This window comes from Antechinus flavipes, chromosome 2 (assembly GCF_016432865.1).
Source record: "Antechinus flavipes isolate AdamAnt ecotype Samford, QLD, Australia chromosome 2, AdamAnt_v2, whole genome shotgun sequence".
NCBI lineage: Eukaryota > Metazoa > Chordata > Mammalia > Dasyuromorphia > Dasyuridae > Antechinus > Antechinus flavipes.
The window spans coordinates 648,479,152-648,503,693 of NC_067399.1; positions in this window are offsets into that span (position 1 = coordinate 648,479,152).

Sequence of the window (24,542 nt, forward strand, 5' to 3'; positions counted from 1 at the left end):
TCCACACAAATAAAGTCAGACTTAAACAATTGGAAAAATATTAAGTGCTCTTGGATCGGCCGAGCAAACATAATAAAGATGACAATACTCCCTAAACTAATCTATTTATTTAGTGCTATGCCAATCAGACTTCCAAGAAAATATTTTAATGATCTAGAAAAAATAACAACAAAATTCATATGGAACAATAAAAAGTCGAGAATTGTAGTGAGCTTTTTCTTCTCAAAACGCAGCCAGGTGATAAAAGTTCAGATCTTTTATTATCTCCAATATAGCCCGGTTAGCTTAGAGGCCTATCTCTCTGCTTGGTTCCAAGAGCTCTCTCCGAATGTCACCAAATCCAAAGGTCTGGTCCTTCAGCCTCTGCCTCTGCTTTCTTCAGCCTCCAGCCAGCTCCAACTCTTCATGTTATTCCGCTGAAATCTCGACTTGTAGCGTCTTCACTCTGAAGAACCTCTTCGACTGGCCCATTGTCTATTTATGCTCCTTCCAGAGAGAGGGATTATGGGTTTTCTCCCATAGTGCTCTCTGGCCCAAAGAGCTTCAAGGGAGGTATGAACTCATTGAACTCCAATGAGTAAAGGTGTGAACACAAGCCTTGTATTAATTAGTTCTACTTAGTACCTTGTTTCAGGTTCTGCCCAAAACATCTTCTTGTAAGATTAGATCAACTCTAATTAGTTAGCAGTTAGTAAGGATTCCAACATCTCCCCCTTTCTTTTGTTTTAAAACATAGGGGGTTTCTGAGGGGGTACACATAAATCCATCAATATGGGCCAGAACTTTGTAACAGATATACATGGTATACATAAATCCATCAATATGGGAGGCATTATACACAATTTACATAAGCACATAGCAATATAACACAGGCTAGTAGTAATGTAACAAATAACAAGAATCAACCTGAAATTTTACACATGTCCATAAGTCCTAGAAATAGTCCATAAGCAATCCATTGTCCATTAGTTCATGTGCCAGGAATCCAATAGTTCCTGTAAGCCCTGAAGTACTGCAAAAGTCTCATCAACAATTTTTCATCTTAAGGAATCCAATGATTCTTGCTGGTTTTTCAGGAACTGAAAGCTGAAGATTTTAAAGTTCTTTTGACAGTCTCATTGTTAGCCTTTTCCACCTGTGGAAATATAAGCAGATCCTCTTCCCCAAGCAATTAACCTTATAGTACCTTGTTTCAGGTTCTGCCCAAACATCTTCTTGTAAGATTAGATCAACTCTAATTAGTTAGCAGTTAGTAAGGATTCCAACAGAGAATTTCAAGGGAATTAATGAAAAAAAAATCAAATGAAGGTGGCCTAGCTGTACCTGATCTAAAATTATATTATAAAGCAGCAGTCACCAAAACCATTTGGTATTGGCTAAGAAATAGATTAGTGGATCAGTGGAAAAGGTTAGGTTCACAAGACAGAATAGTCAACTATAGCAATCTAGTGTTTGACAAACCCAAAGCCCCTAACTTCTGGGAAAAGAATTCATTATTTGATAAAAATTGCTGGGATAATTGGAAATTAGTATGGCAGAAATTAGGCATGGACCCACACTTAACACCATATACCAAGATAAGATCAAATGGGTCCATGACCTAGGCATAAAGAACGAGATTATAAATAAATTAGAGGAACATAGAATAGTTTATCTCTCAGACTTGTGGAGGAGAAAGAAATTTGTGACCAAAGATGAACTAGAGACCATTACTGATCACAAAATAGAAAATTTTGATTACATCAAATTAAAAAGCCTTTGTACAAACAAATCTAATGCAAACAAGATTAGAAGGGAAGCAACAAACTGGGAAAACATCTTCACAGTTAAAGGTTCTGATAAAGGCCTCATTTCCAAAATATATAGAGAACTGACTCAAATTTATAAGAAATCAAGCCATTCTCCAATTGATAAATGGTCAAAGGATATGAACAGACAATTTTCAGAGGATGAAATTGAAACTATTACCACTCATATGAAAGAGTGTTCCAAATCATTATTGATCAGAGAAATGCAAATTAAGACAACTCTGAAATATCACTACACACCTGTCAGATTGGCTAAGATGACAGGAAAAAATAATGATGAATGTTGGAGGGGATGCGGGAAAACTGGGACACTAATGCATTGTTGGTGGAGTTGTGAACGAATCCAACCATTCTGGAGAGCAATCTGGAATTATGCCCAAAAAATTATCAAATTGTGCATACCCTTTGATCCAGCAGTGTTTCTATTGGGCTTATATCCCAAAGAAATACTAAAGAAGGGAAAGGGACCTGTATGTGCCAAAATGTTTGTAGCAGCCCTGTTTGTAGTGGCTAGAAACTGGAAAATGAATGGATGCCCATCAATTGGAGAATGGCTGGGTAAATTGTGATATATGAATGTTATGGAATATTATTGTTCTGTAAGAAATGACCAGCAGGATGAATACAGAGAGGACTGGCAAGACTTACATGAACTGATGCTAAGTGAAATGAGCAGAACCAGGAGATCATTATACACTTCAACAACGATATTGTATGAGGACATATTTTGATGGAAGTGGATTTCTTTGACAAAGAGACCTAACTGAGTTTCAATTGATAAATGACGGACAAAAGCAGCTACACCCAAAGAAAGAACACTGGGAAACGAATGTGAACTATCTACATTTTTGTTTTTCTTCCCCGGGTAATTTATACCTTCTGAATCCAATTCTCCCTATGCAACAAGAGAACTGTTCGGTTCTGCAAACATATATTGTATCTAGGATATACTGCAACATATCCAACATATAAAGGACTGCTTGCCATCTAGGGGAGGGGGTGGAGGGAGGGAGGAGAAAAAATTGGAACAGAAACGAGTGCAAAGGATAATGTTGTAAAAAAAAAAGTCCTCTATTAAACTAAATGCCCATTTTCCCTGAAAGTTTATATTCCATTTTGCTGGAAAGGCAATTCTTGATTATAATCATACCTCTTTTTCTATCTTGTATATCATATACTAAGTCTTTAGATACTTTAATGTAGAAGTTGGTAAATTTTGTATTATCCTGATATGGCTCCATGATACTTGAGTTCTTTCTTTCTGGTTGCTTTCAATATTCCTTCCTTGACTGGGAGTTCTTTGACTGTAATATTTCTGAGAGTTTACATTTGTCATTCCTTTCAGGAGATAATTGGTGGATTTTGTCAATTTATATTTTATCTTGTTGTAAAATATCAGCATAGTTTTGATTGGTAATATTTTGAAAGATAATACCTAGCCTTTTCTTATTACTATTATATTTAACATATTTTGATATGTCATTTTGGGAAAGAAAAATCAAGCAAAAGGGAAAAAACATAAGAAAACAACAACAAAAGAATAAAAAGATAAAAACAATATCCTTTGACCCATAGTTTATCTCTCAGACTTGTGGAGGAGAAAGAAATTTGTGACCAAAGATGAACTAGAGACCATTACTGATCACAAAATAGAAAATTTTGATTACATCAAATTAAAAAGCCTTTGTACAAACAAATCTAATGCAAACAAGATTAGAAGGGAAGCAACAAACTGGGAAAACATCTTCACAGTTAAAGGTTCTGATAAAGGCCTCATTTCCAAAATATATAGAGAACTGACTCAAATTTATAAGAAATCAAGCCATTCTCCAATTGATAAATGGTCAAAGGATATGAACAGACAATTTTCAGAGGATGAAATTGAAACTATTACCACTCATATGAAAGAGTGTTCCAAATCATTATTGATCAGAGAAATGCAAATTAAGACAACTCTGAAATATCACTACACACCTGTCAGATTGGCTAAGATGACAGGAAAAAATAATGATGAATGTTGGAGGGGATGCGGGAAAACTGGGACACTAATGCATTGTTGGTGGAGTTGTGAACGAATCCAACCATTCTGGAGAGCAATCTGGAATTATGCCCAAAAAATTATCAAATTGTGCATACCCTTTGATCCAGCAGTGTTTCTATTGGGCTTATATCCCAAAGAAATACTAAAGAAGGGAAAGGGACCTGTATGTGCCAAAATGTTTGTAGCAGCCCTGTTTGTAGTGGCTAGAAACTGGAAAATGAATGGATGCCCATCAATTGGAGAATGGCTGGGTAAATTGTGATATATGAATGTTATGGAATATTATTGTTCTGTAAGAAATGACCAGCAGGATGAATACAGAGAGGACTGGCAAGACTTACATGAACTGATGCTAAGTGAAATGAGCAGAACCAGGAGATCATTATACACTTCAACAACGATATTGTATGAGGACATATTTTGATGGAAGTGGATTTCTTTGACAAAGAGACCTAACTGAGTTTCAATTGATAAATGACGGACAAAAGTAGCTACACCCAAAGAAAGAACACTGGGAAACGAATGTGAACTATCTACATTTTTGTTTTTCTTCCCGGGTAATTTATACCTTCTGAATCCAATTCTCCCTATGCAACAAGAGAACTGTTCGGTTCTGCAAACATATATTGTATCTAGGATATACTGCAACATATCCAACATATAAAGGACTGCTTGCCATCTAGGGGAGGGGGTGGAGGGAGGGAGGAGAAAAAATTGGAACAGAAACGAGTGCAAAGGATAATGTTGTAAAAAAAAAAAGTCCTCTATTAAACTAAATGCCCATTTTCCCTGAAAGTTTATATTCCATTTTGCTGGAAAGGCAATTCTTGATTATAATCATACCTCTTTTTCTATCTTGTATATCATATACTAAGTCTTTAGATACTTTAATGTAGAAGTTGGTAAATTTTGTATTATCCTGATATGGCTCCATGATACTTGAGTTCTTTCTTTCTGGTTGCTTTCAATATTCCTTCCTTGACTGGGAGTTCTTTGACTGTAATATTTCTGAGAGTTTACATTTGTCATTCCTTTCAGGAGATAATTGGTGGATTTTGTCAATTTATATTTTATCTTGTTGTAAAATATCAGCATAGTTTTGATTGGTAATATTTTGAAAGATAATACCTAGCCTTTTCTTATTACTATTATATTTAACATATTTTGATATGTCATTTTGGGAAAGAAAAATCAAGCAAAAGGGAAAAAACATAAGAAAACAACAACAAAAGAATAAAAAGATAAAAACAATATCCTTTGACCCAAAGTCAATCTCTATAATTCTTTCTCTGGATATGGATAACATTTCCCATCAAAAATGTATTGGAATCATTTGGATCATTGTATTGCTGAGAGAAAGTAAGCCTACCACATAAGCTTGCTATTACTGTATACGATTTTTTCCTTGAGTCAAGAAAACTCATCATCAATTAATGAAAATGTTTCCAGGCCTTTCTAAAATCAGCCTGTTCATCATTTGTAATAGAACAATAGCATTCCATTATATTTCTATACCATATTATAGTTAACCATTTCTTGCCACAACAAAAAGTGTTGCTGCAAATATCTTTTCCTGTCATCTTAGCCAATCTGAGAGGTGTGAGGTTGTACCTCAGAGTTGCCCTAATTTGCATTTCTAATACAATATTGAATAGTAATGCTAATAGTGGGCAACCTTGTTTCACTCCTGCTCTTATTGGGAATGGTTGCAGTTTGTCTCCATTACATATGATGCTTACTGATGGTTTTAAATAGATGTTACTGATTATTTTAAGGAAAAGTCAATTTATTCCTATACTCTCAAGTGTTTTTAATAGGAATGGATGTTGGATTTTATCAAATGCTTTTTCTGCATCTATTGAGATGATCATATGGTTTCTGTTAGTTTGGTTATTAATATGGCCAATTATATTGAAAGTTTTCCTAATATTGAACCAGCCCTGCATTCCTGGTATAAATCCTACTTGATCATGGTGTATTTTCCTGGGGATGATTTTCTGTAATCTTTTTGCTAATATCTTATTTAAGATTTTAGCATCAATATTCATTAGGGAGATTGGTCTATAATTGTCTTTCTCTGTTTCCTCCCCAGTAATTTAACAGTTTCAACTGTTAACATGATTGGAGGGCTGGAACATGATACTCTGGAGAGCAATGGAGCTAGAATTACAACTAAGAATCACCAGTCAGCAAAACTGAGTATAATCGTTCAGGGTAGAAAGTGGGTCTTCAATGAAATAGAGGACATTCAAGCATTCATAATGAAAATACCAGAGCTGAATAGAAAATTTGATTTTCAAATATAGGACTCAGGGATAACATAAAGAGGTAACCAGGAAAGGGAAATCCTCAGGGGCTCAACAAAGTTTATCTTTTTATATTAATGCTTGGAAAGACAATATTTGTAACTCATAAGAACTATTTCATTATTATGGCATTTATAAGGAGTAAATATAGACAGGAGATACACACGAGTTGAATATGAATGGATAAAATCTAATATATGTTATATATAATTTAAAGATGAGTGAGAAATGCACTGGGAGAAAGGGAAAGGAAAAGGTAGAATGATGTAAATTATCTGGCATAAAAAAACAAGAAAAAGTTTTTACGGTGGTGAGACAGAGGGGCTAAGTTGGGGAGTGACTGATCTCTTATTAGAAATAGCTTAAAGAGGAAATAATATACATGTTTTATATGAATATAGAGATCTATCTTACCCTACAGGAAAGTAGGCAGGGAAGAGAATATGAGGAGGGAAGAAATGTCAGAGAGATGGACATTTTGTGGGAGGGGATGAACAAAACACTTTTAAGGAGGGACAGGGTGAAAGAAGAGAGAGAATAGAATAAGCAGAAAGGAAATACAGTTAGAAATGGCAAACATTATAAAAATAATTTTGAAGCATGTTTCTCCGATGAAGGTATACATGGAACTGAGTCAAAATTATAAAAAATGAGATCCATTCCCCAATTGATAAATAATCAAAAGTCATAAATTATGCCCAAAGGGAATAAAATTATTCATATCATTTGACCTAACAATACCGCTTTGAGGCATGAATCCCAAAGGAGATTTAAAAAAAAGAAAAAAAAAATAACTTGTATATGTACATACACAAAAATATTTATAGCAGCTCCTTTCTCAAATCAAGAAGAAGACATCTGAAATATTCTCACTCCCTTTGATATTATTCAGTTGCAGTTCCATAACGAAGAGAGGAAATGTTAGCTTTGGACAGCTACAGCTTGAACACAATCACCAAAATATAATTATGTTTATCTTTTGATTAAATAGAGCATCTATTAAAATAGCCCACACCAATATCTCTTTGCATGATTACCTGAAATTGAAGTTTCAACTACAAACTCCACTTAATGCTAGCATGTAGATATTCATAAAATATCATTGGGGGGATACAATATTTTAGTCATTTAGCATCAGCCATAGCTTCTCTTAGAGACATTGGATTCTTTCCATCCAGCTACTGATTCAAAAATCTGGTATCAAGAAGAAGCAATTAGACTTGGAGCAAATGACTATTTAACATATCACAAAATTCTCTTAGTAGGTCTTTCCAAGTCTCAGAACACATAAGCATAGCATTTTAGAATCAGTAGCAAAGGAACTCAAAGACAATTTAGTTCAATCCCCACCTGAAAACAAATTCCTTTTACAAGAGTAGAATTTTAAATTTTGAAGAGACTTCATCTTCATCTAACTCAGCCTATTGACTAAAGTAATGTCCATTGTAAGTACAGTTCAACTGTACTCCTCTAACTTTTCTTCAATATTGCCAATGATGAACCATGCCATCATTGCAGACCACTCCCTACATTTGAACATATGGGTTCAAAGCTAAGAGCATGGGGCAACTTCATAGACTTTCAGAGTTGGAAGATCCATCTGAGGACATCTAATGTAATACATACCTTGGTATGAAATCCTTTGTGCAATATCTAGATATGTGATCAGCCATCATCTAAAATCATGTCAAGGGATTATCATCAATAATGTTCTCTCATTATTGTTATGTCTCAGTTATATATTTCAGTGCAGCTATTCCTAATAGCCCTAAGGCAGAGAACTTTATATCTTGTCTAGAAACTCTTACACAGACAAGTGACAAATCAGTGAAATGCCCTTCCAGATCTGGTCTCTTCAGGGGATGGTTGTTTCCCAATTTTCCTATGGCCCTCTGCATTCAAAAAAGCTGCTGCTGCTCCTATCACAGCCACTTACTGACAAAATAGCTGGGAAATTTAGTGAATCATTTCTGTGTTGAAATGTGTTAATCCATTTTGCTCTTCTTGTCAGTTTATAAATAAAGTGACATTTGATCTCTGTACATGGGTGCCCCTGTCTTTGGTAGGAGCAGATTGCCTGAGGACAGAAAATCATGCTACTGAACAAGAACACTAAGAAGAAGGTATTGCATATACCTTGGTTAACAATATCATATTCCATAGAGAAGCTTTGAGTACAGTTTCAGGCTCATACTTATAGTTTGTCATAACACACAAAAGCAGACTTTTCCTGACTGCTTAGGAAGGTTAGAACCAGAAACCAAGTCCAGCTGTCTTTGTTGGAAGTAACTATAGTTCAACTAATATCTCAAATTAAAGTAGTGACAAATGCAGGAGGAATGGGTAAATAAGAATTTCATTTTCATCCAAAGATGTGTTATTCTGTTTCCCCATAAAAACAATTAGGAAAAGGATAGAGTCCTAATCACTCATCCCTGTGTTTTCTGATATCTATCCTTTCTCAAATTCATTGTTTCCCACTTCAAGCTGAACACAGCCCTTAGATTTCCATGAAAATGTCAATGATATCTGGTGAATTACACACCAGCTTGTCATCACTGAATAAAATGTTCTTCGAGATACCTCCAAATTATTCTGACATTTTGGGTGCATGAGACCCTTATTTTATACAGATATTTCATCATGATGAAGTCTCTAGTAAAGAAATTTGACCTGTAGCCAGAATGGCTTAAAGGAAAAATAAAGATATAACCTACTCCAACCTCTCCTTATATTCTATTCCCTCAGTAGAATTTCCTTATGGATAGATCCATCCAGTTATGTGCTTTTGCCCACATATCAGTGCAGATTTGTCCAAAATGGATCCAATTATTTTCCACCCTAAAATTATCCTTTCTCTTCATTTCCTTATTTTTGCTGGTGACATCATCTGCCCAGGAAACAAAGGTTGAAACCCTGAAAACATTTTACTCTTTCCCTTTCTTTCCTTTCTCCTTCCACATTCATTCAGTTGCCAAACTCCATAAATTCTACCTCAGCAATATAGTTAATATGTATCATATTCTTTGTAAATATACTGCCACCACCCTGTTCAAGTTGGCCTCATTATTACCCTACAGGAAATTGTAATAGCTTCTCAACTGGTTTTACTTCTTTTAGTATGTGCCTATGTAATTTATTCTTCATGCAGGTGCCAAAATAATCATCCTAATGCATGGTTTTGACCTCCTACCTAAGCTGGAAAGCCTCCAGAGGGAAATAACCAAAACAGTGAAGGACTTTGAGTTTGTTATATGAAGATCAATTGGAGAAACTGGGAATATGTATTCTTGAGAATTCAATATTCAGTAGGACATCAGTTTCCTATTATTGGAAGTCTTCAAGCAAAGTCTGGAAGGTTGACTGTTAGTGCTATTGCTTATGTAGATATTTTTTTCAGCTTAGGAGTTGAGTTAAATCACTTATGAATTCTTTCCAACTCTATTTTTTTTTTGTTTTTAATTCTGAAATATGTCATTCTCTTGCTTAAAAATTTTTCAGCTCTTACTTCATTCACATAAAATTAAATTACTAGCTATTTCTTCAACTCCCAATAATAACTTCTGACTCTACATTTATAGATTATGTCCTTTATAATATGAATTGACTCCTTCCTCATTTTCATATGCCTAGAAACTACTTAGTTTAGAAGTTAAAAGTATCTTAGAGATTGTCAAATTCACTCTGACATTTCATAGAAAAGGGATTATAATCATAAGATTGCATAGGGAGTAAATGGTAGCCTGAGACTCAAATTCAGTCATTTTGACAACAAATGTATTGATCATTTCATTAGAGAATACCTCTTTAAATATTGATTTTTTTTTTACATTCCTCCCTTTTTGTTAAGTCAGGTGAAATCACTATCTCTGAAACCTCTTCTGATTTCTTCCCCTTCCCCTTCATGAATATTTTCTTTGTGTATTTAAATTTTCTTTGCACATTTCATCTAGGATCATTGTTTGCCCATATCTTTTTTAACTTGTACAGGTTAAACTTATTTATGGACATATCACATCCTTTCCCCTAAAATATCTAAACATCTTTCATACAAGTGTTATTATAACACTCTTCATCTTCAACTTCTTGATATAGAGGACAATGCTAAATATTCATACGTGTGTGTGTGTGTGTGTGTGTGTGTGAAAACTTTTCCAATTGAAATGACTCATCCATAATCTATATAGGATGGTCAAAGCATTTCTTATTTATTTGCATGCAAAACTATTTTTTTCCTATAAATGTTTCTTCAGATTTGCAGGCCCTTTCAGGAAATGCCTTTACCAATTACTATAAAGAAATAGCACTTTAAGATTCTCTTTCTGGTGCCTTCTTGTTAATGAGCTATTTATAGATAACCTGGGAGTCAGATCAATTTGTATGAGACTGGTGGAGATTGATTACTTAATACTCTGTATCTAAATGAGAGGAAGAGTTGGTAAGAACTTGGGAGAGAAAAAAATCTTTCTAGCTACCTTTTTGAGAGGGGAGATATATTGTTCTTGAACGAATTCAAAAAAGATCTCTAAAGGGAAGGAAAGTTTCCAAGAAGAAGATGCCAGAATCTTAGTTATGTCAATACTGCAACCAAACCATGTTAGAGATTTTGTGGGAGAAAAGTAGGCAATAACATTTATCTAGTACTTATGTGACAGATCCTGTGGTAAGCATTTTATATGCATTATAATCAATTTATCCTATCTTATTTTTGTTTGCTATTGGGTCAAACAAAAGTGTTTTTTGTAATTCTATTTATGATATTTCTTTGTAAAAGAGGCATTTGAAGGGAAGGTACTCAAGCCTCTGTATATGAACCTTGGTGTACTTCTATCTAGCTGGGGGATAGTGATTAAGAGACCAGCACAATGACAAGAGACATTACAAAATCTAAGAACCTAAAAAAAGACAGACTTTAAAAGGCAGGGGGACAGAAGATGGGAATGTGACAATGTGAATCTACAGAGCTGTCAGTCTAAAAGAGAAAATTGTAGCCATTGGAAAAGATGTTAGAAACAAAAAAGACTAGCAGGGCAATGCACAGAAGAGATTGTTCATTGTCCTGAGAAAATTACTAATGCTGCTGACCTTGTACCTAAGTCATAATGTCTCACTTTGCTAATACTTGATTATTGAATTTTTCCTTCTTGATTTATTGTTGGCTAAGTTTAGAGTTCTTAAAAGTTAATTCAGCTTCTGGTGCCAAGATGATAGAGTGAGGAAGGAACACTCTGCAGCCCTCTCAGATTCCCCTTCAAATAACCATAAAATTCTCTCAGAATTGATATACCAACATGGAAGATAAGGTTTGTCTCACTGGGGTAAGAAGTGTAGCAGCAACAGCCAGCCTCAAGACAGGAAGCCTGCAGCAAGACTCCATGCCTGAAACAATCTACTAATTAGTTCCCACTCTCCTGCAAATCAGGAACCCCCTGCTCAAGTAAGCAATCTATGCAGTGCAGCAAGTTTCCACACCAGCAGCCCTGGTTCCAGGACTAACCACCAACCAGACCTTTACTCCATTTCTGATCAGTAGTATCAGACCTGACCCAGAGCTGGTCAACAATGAGATTATGCCATTGAGGTCTAATTGGAAATGATTTCCATAGAAATTCAGCTTTAGGGCCTAGTCCTTGGACAGAACAACAAGATTTCTCCTCTAGGACCAGCCACCAGAAAGATCATAGCAACAAAATAGTAAGATCTACCAACCCCACTGTCAGGGAAGGCCAGCAGCTAAATCTCACACTCAGAATTCAAAAGGGAGGTCCCACCTCACAATATGGCTCAGTAAGGGAGCCTACTTTCAATGAAAGGAAGTATCAAAACCCTGAAGCCCATTGAAAGCCAGTGATGAGAGCCTGAGCCCCAACATAAAAAACTAAACCCAACAAAAAGAAAGACACAAAAAGGAAGAAAAACATTAATTAAATCCAGGAAGAATCAAGGCATAAACTTAGAATAGAGCAATAGTGTCCCAATGGCTACATGTTAAGCTACAAAGAAAAATGTAAATTGATCTCGGTATACAATGAATTCCTGGAAGACTTAAAAAGTATTTTTAAACAGCAAATTAGAGCACTAGAGTGGGTAAAAAAAGGAGCATAGAAATCACGATGATCATGAAAAAAAAAAAGTCAAGAACATGGGAAAAGACATAAAAAAATTTACTGAGGGAAAATACTAAAAATAGTATTGACCAAATGGGGAAAATAAGTAAAAAAACTCACTAAAAAAATTCCTTAAAAATTAAAGTTGAGCAAATGGAAGATAATGACTCTATAAGTTATCAAGATACAATAAAACAAACAAAAAAAATAGAAGAAAATGTTTAGTTTCTCATTGGAAAAAAAAAAAACTGACCTGGAAAATAGATCCAGAAGAGATAATGTAAGGATTATTGGACATCTGTAAACCATAATAAAAAGAAAATCCTGGAAAACATCTTTTAAAAAAATTATCAAAGAAAATTCTCCACACACACATATGTAAGTGTGTATATATATATATATATATATATATATATATATATATATATATAATATATATATATATATATATATATATATATATATATATATATATATATATATATAAATCCAGAGGGCAAAACAGAAATTTATCACTCCTTGAAAGAGTTCTCCAAAAGAAAACTTTCAAAAATGTCATAGCTGAATTCCAGAACACACAAATCAAGAAGAAAGTACTGAAAGCAGCCCAAAACAAATAATTCTAAGATAAAAAAGCTATAGTCAGGATTACACAGGACATCTTCCAATTGAAAGAATCACAGAGCTTAGAATATGATATACCAGAAGGCAAAGGAGTTAGGATTACAACCAAGAATCACCTAACCAACAAAACAGAAAAGAATCTTTTAGAGGAAAAAAGATATTTAGCAAAATAGAAGACTTACATGCATTCCTAATTAAAAGGCCAGAGCTGAATAGTTACACAAATGAAATCTAAATAAAAGGCTCAAGAGAAACATGGAAAGATAAAAAAGAAAGAAAGAAATATAAAAGAGAAAAATAAATTAAAAATCCAGATATGATTAACTATTTCTATTTCCATAAGACAAAATAATATTTGTAACTCTTAAGAACTTTACTACTATTAAGGAATTAAAAGGAGTATAGGTGGACAGAGAATGTGATTATAAGGTAATGTTGTTCCCACCCAAACCCACCCCTATTGGAAATTCACTGGAAGAATAAGGAGAGAATTGGATAGGATAAATTATTCCATATAAAAGGAGACTTAAACAGCCATTACAATGGAGAAGATGATTAGAATGCAGCATCAGGCAAAGCTTAGTGTTACTTTTATTAAAATTAACTCAAATAAGGAATAACATACACACTTAGTTGGATACAGAAACTTATCCTATATTACAGATAAAAAAGGGACAGTAATAATAGAAGGAGGAAGAAAGAGACTTAAAAAGGAGACTATATTGGGAAAGGCAATGATCAGAAGTAAAATATTTGTGAATGGGATGGTGTTGGAGGCGCTAGGAAGAGATACATAAGGGAAACAGTATGGACGGAAATGTACAATAATCATAATTATAGATGCTAGTGATGGTTTTTGATAGATACTGCTTATCATTTTAAGAAAAAAAATCATTGACTCATTGTCATCGATTCAAAATTATACTTTTATCCAGAAATTTGGCAAGTTTGCCTTCCATATACATAACACCATTTTTTTCAAAGTTCTGTTCTTTTATATGAAACAGTTGCTGAGTTAAGTACACCTTGAAATTTTACTTGCATAGTATAGATATGCTCAAAATTTTAAGATTAGTAGTTATTCTGATTCCATGTTCTAAGAGAGTTTTCATTCTGCATATGGCAAGAAGCAATATACTGGAGTAATATGGATAGCAGTATTTCTATAAAATATAAGAACTACAATTTTCCTGACCATAGATAAATGATGAGGATATGATTCCTAAACTTCCCCAAAATGGGGCCATTTGCAGTGTCTTTCTAAATTCTGAATCCATTTAAATAATAATGAAAGAAATAAATGTAAATATTTCAAAACCTGATCAATAGAACTTAAAAACATTTACAGTTGATAAGTAAGTTCATTCGAGAAGAGAAACTGGTTGGAAACAAAGAACCTGAGAAATCACCCAGCAGATCAACTAGTTTAGCCTAGATATTGTTATCAGAGGGGTATTATTCAAACATAGTGTTGATCAATTCAGTGTAGAACTCAAAACATCTTTGATAAAAAGAAGTTCCATTCATCAAGGAATGTCCACAAATAGCTCCTCCTGAAACAAAAATGAGGGCACCAATGTTTCAAGTTTCAGTTTTGGGTTAGTTGCACAGATGGGAGTTACCTTGGGTATAACAGTTTTTCTCACTAATATGCTTCCTTGGATAGATTTTGAAGGCATTTTACATTCTCCTCCACAGATACTAAGTATGTGGCTCAGATTCATGTGTAGCTTATGATATAATTTAGTATTCATTCATTTCATTTAATAATTTAATATTTTATTTCTTTTACTTCATTACTAAGTAAATGTTATATTTAGATATAATAGTGTCATCACTATTATTTTCTTGTTTATGCAAATGAAATCTCAAGAGCTAAAGTGGTGAGTAGAGGGAATATATTTCTCCCAACTGATTTACCACAGGACAGTAACAGAATGTCAGTGTAAACACAAACACATGATGTTGGTCCCTCTCTGAGAACCTGGCCCTCCCAATGTGAGCTATAAGATAAGAGATCCATCTCAGCAAATGAACTATTATCCAGAGCTCCTTCTGAAAGATGTGAGGTGTTATACAGTGGCCATAGATACTGTCTATCTTGCCTTTTACATAAAAACTCATATTCAAGTGTTTGATTAAAAATATGCTTGAACAGCTCAGTATATAAAAAATCCCAATGTCACCCCCATTAGAGACTTCTTTCAAGGTTAACATCATTATTTTCATTATTAGTTCAGTTTAGGCCCAATATTTAAATTAGTTTTTTATCTAGTTAACTGAATTATTGTCCAGTCCACATCTCCACCATCATGTTCACAAGGATATTAAAAAGATATTATTCGGGGGCGGAGCCAAGATGGCAGAGCAGGCACACACGACTCTCTAAGCTCCTCTCATTACCCTCATAACCAAATATTTAATCCAGCCTCAAAAATAACTCTTCACTGCTTAAATTCATGAAGATAAGAAGCACTACAACTTACCAGCCGATCTGGAAGCTCGCCAGGAAAGGTTTGTCCTGAGGGGCCAGGAACAGACTAGCACAGGCAGTGAGAGGCTAGAGTCCTGAGCAGACCAGGGGCAGGGGTTATCTCTGAGGCTAGAGAAGTTATAGGGACCACTCTGCTATGGGCTAACTGCTCTACCTTGATTACAAAGCAGTAAACTGGCAGAGAAGTTAAAGCCTAAAACAGAGGGGCCTCTAAAAAACACCAGAACCTAACGAGATCTGGCTGTAACCCCTCAAACCCGGAAGTGACTCAGGCAGACTTTACTGCAGCCCTGTGGCCACATCCGGCAGTTCGGGGCTTTTGCGGGGGCAGTTACTAATCTGCACGACAGTGGGACACAGCCTGGGCAGCCTCTAATCGGCAGTGTGAGGGGCTCGGCCTGGGGCAATAGAACTTCCCCAGAAGACTGTGCTTCCCCGGGCAGACACTTCCTGTCCCTGCAAATCCATTCACTGCTCAGCTGCTAATACCCACAGCCCCAGGGCAGGCTTTGGCTTTGGGCAGTGAAACTCTCACTGCTAAGTGTCTAGCCCCAGGGCAGTCATTATCTCACACAGCTGAGGTTCTTTGAAAGGCACTTTCCCAGCCCGGTCCTGCAGGCCTGAGTTACTTTCTGGTGGGGAACTCTTTCCCAGAGCACTCCAGTACCTCGCTGCTTTTTGTAGCCGGTCAACAGGACAGTTACCCCATCCATATACCTTTCACTGCTCTGCAGAGGAAGCTGATAACCTCCTGGCTCTGAAGGCAGACCTTACAGGCTTTAACAAAATGAGTAAAAAAAATCAAAAGAACGATTGATAGTTTCTACTCAGACAGAGAACAGCTTTTCAACCCTGAAGAGACTAATAGCAGACAGTCTCCAGACGATTGTTGGTCTCCAATACAAAAGGCTCTCCTAGAAGAGACTATTCAAAACCTTAAAAGAGAGCTAGAAGAAAAATGGGGAAAGGAAAGAGAAGCTATGCAAAAGAGTACAGAAAAGGCACATAACTCATTAAAAGAAAAATTTGATAAAGTGGAAAAAGAAAACAACTTCCTGAAATGTGAATTGGAAAAGGTAAAAAACAGAGTTTGCGAATTGGAAAAAGAAAATGACTCACTAAAAAAAAAAATTAGTGAAATGGAAAAAAATTCCATAGAGCAAAACAACTCAATTGGACATATACAAAAAGAAGTAAAAAAAAGCTAATGAAGAAAATAACTCACTAAAAATTAGAACTGAACAAATAGAAATGACTGATTCATTGAGACATCAAGAATCAGTCAAGCAAAACCAAAAAAAATGAAAGATTGGAAAAAAATGTCAAATATTTACTGGGAAAAACAACAGATCTGGAAAATAGATCTAGGAGAGATAACCTGAGGATCATCGGACTACCCGAAAATTATGATGAAAAAAAGAGCCTAGATACTATTTTACAGGAAATCATCAAAGAGAACTGCCCAGAAGTAATAGAACCAGAAGGGAAAATAGGCGTTGAAAGAATTCATCGAACACCTTCTGAAAAAGACCCTAAAATAAAGACGCCAAGGAATATTGTGGCCAAACTTCAGAATTTCCAGACTAAAGAAAAAATTTTACAAGCAGCCAGGAAAAAACAGTTCAAATACCGAGATGCCACAATAAGGGTCATGCAAGATCTGGCTGCCTCAACATTAAAGGATCGAAGGGCCTGGAATCAGATATTCCGAAAGGCAAAAAAACTTGGAATGCAGCCAAGAATAAACTATTCAGCTAAGCTGAGTATTTTTTTTCCATGGAAGAAGATGGATATTTAATGAAATAGAGGAATTCCATCTGTTTCTAAGGAAAAAACCAGACTTAAACAAAAAATTTGATCTTCAACAACAGGAATCAAGAGAAGTAGAAAAAGGTAAAAGGAACACTTGAGAACTGTATTTCTGTTGTGAATATACATAAAAATCATATGTATAATTTGATTTTACCAATATAACATAAAAAAGGGAAGTAGAAATGGAAAGGGGATAGTGCCAGAAAAAGGGAAGAAGGGAGATAAAAAGAGGGAAACTACATGCGACAATGAGGCAGAGGAAACCTATCATATATAAGGGAACTTAGAGAGGGGGAGGAACATTGTGTGAATCCTACTCTCATCAGAGTTGGCTCAAAGAGGAAACAATTGACATATTTGTTTTACACAGATTCTTCTCCCACTTCATTAAAAAGTGGGAGAGGAAAAGGGAGAAGGAAAAAGAGTAATAAGGGAAGGGTACAAGAAAGGGGAAGGGATTCCAAGGGAGGGGGGAGGGATACTAAAGAGGGAGAGCTGTGCGACGTTAGTGGGAACAATAGGGAAGAAGGGAAGGAGGGCAAGAAAAAGAAAAGTATAATCTGGGGATATTAGGATGGCAGGAAATTCAGAATTGGTTATTTTAACCGCAAATGTGAATGGGATGAACTCTCCCATAAAGAGGAGGCGGATAGCAGACTGGATCAAAAGTCAGAACCCTACAATCTGTTGTTTACAGGAAACACATTTAAAACAGGGAGATACATATAGACTAAAGGTAAAAGGCTGGAGCAGAATCTATTGTGCTTCAGGTGAAGTCAAAAAAGCAGGGGTAGCCATCCTTATCTCAGATCAAGCAAAAGCAAAGATTGATCTAATTAAAAGAGATAAGGAAGGAAACTGTATCTTGCTTAAGGGTACTATAGAGAATGAAGCAATATCAGTATTAAACATATATGCACCAAGTGGTATTGCATCTAACTTCCTTAAAGAGAAGCTAAGAGAGTTGCGAGAAGAAATAGACAGCAAAACTATAATAGTGGGAGATCTCAATCTTGCACTCTCAGATTTAGATAAATCAAATCACAAAACAAATAAGAAAGAAATTAAAGAGGTAAATAGAATATTAGAAAAATTAGGTATGATAGATCTCTGGAGAAAACTGAATGGTGACAGAAAGGAGTATACTTTCTTCTCAGCAGTTCATGGAACCTACACAAAAATTGACCATATGTTAGGACATAAAAACCTCAAAATTAAATGCAGGAAGGCAGAAATAGTAAACGCTTATTTTTCAGATCACAACGCAATAAAAGCTACATTTAACAAAAAGTTAGGTGTAAATAGACCAAAAAGTAATTGGAAACTAAACAATCTCATCTTAAAGAATGATTGGGTGAAACAGCAAATTATAGACACAATTAATAATTTCACTCAAGATAATGACAACAATGAGACATCATATCAAAATTTATGGGATGCAGCCAAAGCAGTAATAAGGGGAAATTTTATATCCTTAGAGGCTTACTTGAATAAAATAGAAAAAGAGAAGATCAATGAATTGGGCCTGGAACTTAAAAAGTTAGAAAAAGACCAAATTAAAAACCCCTAATCAATTACTAAACTTGAAATTCTAAAATTAAAAGGAGAAATTAATAATATAGAAAGTAAAAAAAAAAACTATTGAACTAATAAATAAAACTAAGAGTTGGTTTTATGAAAAAATCAATAAAATTGATAAGCCTTTGGTAAATCTGATTAGAAAAAGGAGAGAGGGAAATCAAATTGGCAGTCTTAAAAATGAAAAAGGAGAACTTACCACTGATGAAGAGGAAATTAAAGAAATAATAAGGGGTTACTTTGCCCAATTTCATGCCAATAAATTTGATAACCTAAGTGAAATGGATGACTACTTCCAAAAATATAGGCTTCCCAGATTATCAGAGGAGGAAGTAAATTGCTTAAATAATTCCATTTCAGAAAAAGAAATAGAACAAGCTATTAATCAACTCCCTAAAAAAAAATCCCCGGGACCAGATGGATTTACATGTGAATTCTACCAAACATTCAAAGAACAATTAGCCCCAATGCTTTATAAACTATTTGAAAGAATAGGGAATGAAGGAGTCCTACCAAACTCCTTTTATGACACAAACATGGTACTGATACTTAAACCAGGTAAGTTGAAAACAGAGAAAGAATATTATAGACCAATCTCCCTAATGAATATTGATGCTAAAATCTTAAATAAGATATTAGCAAAAAGACTACAGAAAATCATCCCCAGGATAATATATCATGATCAAGTAGGATTTATACCAGGAATGCAGGGCTGGTTCAATATTAGGAAAACTATCAATATAATTGGCCATATTAATAATCAAATTAACAAAAACCATATGATCATCTCAATAGATGCAGAAAAAGCATTTGATAAATCCAACATCCATTCCTATTAAAAACTCTTGAGAGTATAGGAATAAATGGACTTTTCCTTAAAATAATCAGTAGCATCTATTTAAAACCAGCAGTAAGCATTATATGTAACGGGGACAAACTGCAACCATTCCCAATAAGATCAGGAGGAAAACAAGGTTGCCCACTATCAACGTTATTATTTAATATTGTGTTAGAAATGCTAGCTTTGGCAATAAAAGTTGAGAAAGAGATTAAAGGAATAAGAATAGGCAATGAGGAAACCAAATTATCACTCTTTGCTGATGATATGATGGTATACTTAGAAAACCCCAGAGATTCTACCAAAAAGTTATTAGAAACAATCTACACCTTCAGCAAAGTTGCAGGATATAAAATAAACCCACATAAGTCATCAGCATTCTTATATATCACTAACAAAATCCAACAGTTAGAGATACAAAAAGAAATTCCATTTAAAGTAACTACTGATTGTATAAAATATTTAGGAATCTATCTGCCAAGGGAAAATCAGAAACTTTATGAGCAAAACTACAAAACACTTTCCACACAAATTAAGTCTGATCTAACCAACTGGAAAAATATTAAATGCTCTTGGATTGGGCGAGCAAATATAATAAAGATGACAATACTACCTAAATTAATCTACTTATTTAGCGCTATACCAATCAGACTCCCAAAAAACTACTTTGATGAATTAGAAAAAATAACAACAAAATTCATATGGAAAAACAAAAGGTCAAGAATTTCAAGGGAATTAATGAAAAAAAAAATCAAATGAAGGTGGCCTAGCTGTACCAGATCTAAAATTATATTATAAAACAGCAGTTACTAAAACCATCTGGTATTGGCTAAGAAATAGACTAGTTGATCAATGGAATAAGTTAGGTTCAAAGGACAAAACAGCCAATAACTTTAGTAATATAGTGTTTGACAAACCCAAAGACACCAGTTTCTGGGATAAGAATGCATTATTTGACAAAAATTGCTGGGAAAATTGGAAATCAGTATGACAGAAACTAGGCATTGACCTACACTTAACACCGTACACCAAGATAAGGTCAAAATGGGTTCATGATCTAGGCATAAAGAATGAGATGATAAATAAATTGGAAGAGCATAGGATAGTTTACCTGTCAGACCTGTGGAAGAGGGAGGAATTTATGACCAAAGAAGAACTAGAGATCACTATTGACCACAACATAGAAAATTTTGATTATATCAAACTGAAAAGTTTTTGTACAAACAAAACAAATGCAAACAAGATTAGAAAGGAAACAATAAACTGGGAAAACATTTTTACAACTAAAGGTTCTGATAAAGGCCTCATTTCCAAAATATATAGAGAACTGACCCTAATCTATAAGAAATCAAACCATTCTCCAATTGATAAATGGTCAAAGGATATGAACAGACAATTCTCAGACGAAGAAATTGAAACTATTTATAGACATATGAAAATATGCTCCAAATCATTATTAATCAGAGAAATGCAAATTAAGACAACTCTGAGATACTACTACACACCTGTCAGATTGGCTAGAATGACAGAAAAAGATAATGGGGAATGTTGGAGGGGATGTGGGGAAACAGGGACACTGATACATTGTTGGTGGAATTGTGAACACATCCAGCCATTCTGGAGAGCAATTTGGAACTATGCTCAAAAAGTTATCAAGCTGTGCATACTCTTTGATCCAGCAGTGTTTCTACTGGGCTTATACCGCAAAGAGATACTAAAGAAAGGAAAGGGACCTGTATGTGCCAAAATGTTTGTGGCAGCCCTGTTTGTAGTGGCTAGAAGCTGGAAAATGAAAGGATGTCCATCAATTGGAGAATGGTTGAGTAAATTGTGGTATATGAACGTTATGGAATATTATTGTTCTGTAAGGAACGACCAGCAGGATGAATACAGAGAGGACTGGCGAGACTTACATGAACTGATGCTGAGTGAAATGAGCAGAACCAGGAGATCATGATATACCTCAACAATGATACTGTTTGAGGATGTATTCTGATGGAAGTGGACCTCTTTGATAAAGAGAGCCTTAATTGAACAAAGATGGGCAGAAGCAGCTACACCCAGAGAAAGAACACTGGAAATGAATATAAACTGCTTGCATTTATGTTTTTCCTCCCGGGTTATTTATACCTTCTGAATTCAATTCTCCCTGTGCAACAAGAAAACTGTTTGGTTCTGCACACATATATTGTATCTAGGATATACTGCAACCCATTCAACATGTAAAGGACTCTTGCCATCTGGGGGAAGGGGTGGAGGGAGGGAGGGGAAAAATCGGAACAGAAATGAATGCAAGGGATAATGCTGTAAAAAATTACCCTGGCCTGCATTCTATCAATAAAAAATTATTTAAAAAAAAGATATTATTCAAAAAATAATAAATGAACCTGGAAAGACTTATATTAAGTGATACAAGGTAAAGTGAGCAGAACCAAAAGAACACTGTACACAATAATTGATATTATGTGATAAATAATTGTGCATGACTTAACTATCATTATAAATACAATGTATCCAAGGCAATCTCAAAGGATTCATGATGACAAATGCTATCTGCTTCTAGAGGAAAAAAAAAAAAACTGATGTTATCTGAATACAGATTGAAACATACTATTTTTTCATAACCTCTTCCTTCCTTTCTTTCCTCCTTCCTTCCTTCCTTCCTTTCTTTCCTCCTTCCTTCCTTCCTTCCTTCCTTCCTTCCTTCCTTCCTTCCTTCCTTCCTTCCTTCCTTCCTTCCTTCCTTCCTTCCTTCCTTCTTTCCTTCTTTCCTTTCTTCCCTGACATTGCACAAAATAACTAATATGGAAATTATTTATATGATTGAATATATATAACCTGTCTCAAAATTTTTACCATCTCAGGATGGGGGAGAGAGAAGAGAAGAGAAAAGGGATAAAATCTGAAATATAAAAATTTTTGAAAAGCACCACAGAACATTAAATATTGTCTTTACACATAATTTGGGAAGAAAAAATGAAATATTATTTTAAAATAAATGTAATATTTACATAAAATAATAAATATGCCTTGTTAAAAATGTATTATTTACTGATCTTTTGGCCTTGTAACTTTGCAAAAATACAATTGAATTAAATCTTTATGATTCATTTGTAATGAATCTCTACTAGCTCAAAGTGAAGCTCCTTGGAAAGGAAGGAAAAAAGGAAGGAGGAAGGGAGGAAGAGAGGAAGAGAGGAAGAGAGAAAGAGAGAGAAAAAGAGAGAGAGAGAGAAAGGAAGGAAGGAAGGAAGGAAGGAAGGAAGGAAGGAAGGAAGGAAGGAAGGAAGGAAGGAAGGAAGAAAGGAAGGAAAAAAGGACCTAGCCCAGAAACCAAAACATTAAAACCTTTCTTTCCCCAAACCCAGTGTTATTGGTAAAACTAAATATCAGAATCCCATTGTCCACCTCAGTGTTGAACATCTTTCCTCCCTGCTTTCTTCATCAGAGTTCTCTGCTCTTAAGTTTCACACATGTATAGTTGGAAATTATCCTTCCCCAGAGATGAAACTCCACTTTTATGAACACAGCTTTCTTCTACTTACCCATCATATTCCACCTTTGAAAATGCTTATTTTCAATTGATTGGGACTGCACAAAAGAAAATGAAGAGAGGAAGAAAAACATGTAGGTGCTTTTCAAATAACAGGCTTTGAGTCAGGAAGAACTCATTGTCAATCATTCAGAATTTAACATCAGCTGGTTGCTGAGCAAGAGACCCACTTTCTTTATTTTCTGGAAAATCACTTTGGTGTTATGTTAGAATTGGTGTGTGGAAAACAAGGCTAGTTTCTGGCCAAGAAAAGGACTAGCTCCAAAATCTCCAGGCAGAAGGTCCTTTCTATTTGCTGGGTCATGTGCCAGGTTCCATTTTTCTATTTAAGAGGAACCAATTTTACACATCCAGATAGCTACACACACCAAATTGTATTTGTTTTAAAATAATGAATAGGAGCTTTATTATAGCCTACTTCTCCATGGGGTGTGCCTTTCTGAATTTATTTCTTCTGCATTAGCAAAGCTTCATTACAGCAGATAAACAGGCTCAGGCACCCGTGCTGGGAAGCTATGGAGTCACTGTGCAGAAAGGATGGCTCTGTCTGTCCTCCCTATCTCTGTCAATGATAACCTCAATGGAGGATTCCAGCAGGTCCCTGACTCACTAGGGAAGCTGGAACTGTCAGAGAGGGAAATGAGTCTGCAGCACCCAGAGTGACTGCTTTCTGAAGAGAAAGTGTTGATATCAGCTCAGAGGGGGAAAATAAATGCTAACTACTGTGCCATTTTCCTACTGTTCCCATGAGTGGGCATGTGGACAGAAACCTCCATCTTCCTGCCAGAAATCCCAGCAGCCTGCTGGGAGGGAAGTTGTAGCAGAAAGAGGAGAAGGTAAGGCATAACAAGTAATGAGGAAGAGCAAATCACATCTCACAGCTTAAAAAAAAAAAAGAGAGATCTTCCAGAGAACACTGTCATCTGTATGTTGGAAGCATCAAAAGCCAGGACAATACAATTATTGGTAGAAGGACAAAGATGGCTTGATATCTGGGGAGATAGCAACAAGGACATGAGGCAGAGAAGTCTGGAAAGTCTCTTGTGTTTCTGTTGCCACCACATATTAATACTCACAATACAACATTTACAAAGTATGTTCTTACCACAGCCACTATGATATTTTGACAAATATCATTGAGCCTATCTTAAGGATCTGGAAATTGTAACTTCTCAGGCCATGTGTTCTACCCAAGATCACTCAGGAAACTCGGGTCCTCTGACTCCAAAACCAATGTTTGTCCCACCACATCATGCTAACTGACTATATCAAAAGTTTATTGTATATAAAGTATGTGTTAATCTTATTTCACTACTCTAAATATGTGATGACAATTAACTATAATTGGGAGTTAGAATCAGAGCAGTAACAAAGTCAGAAT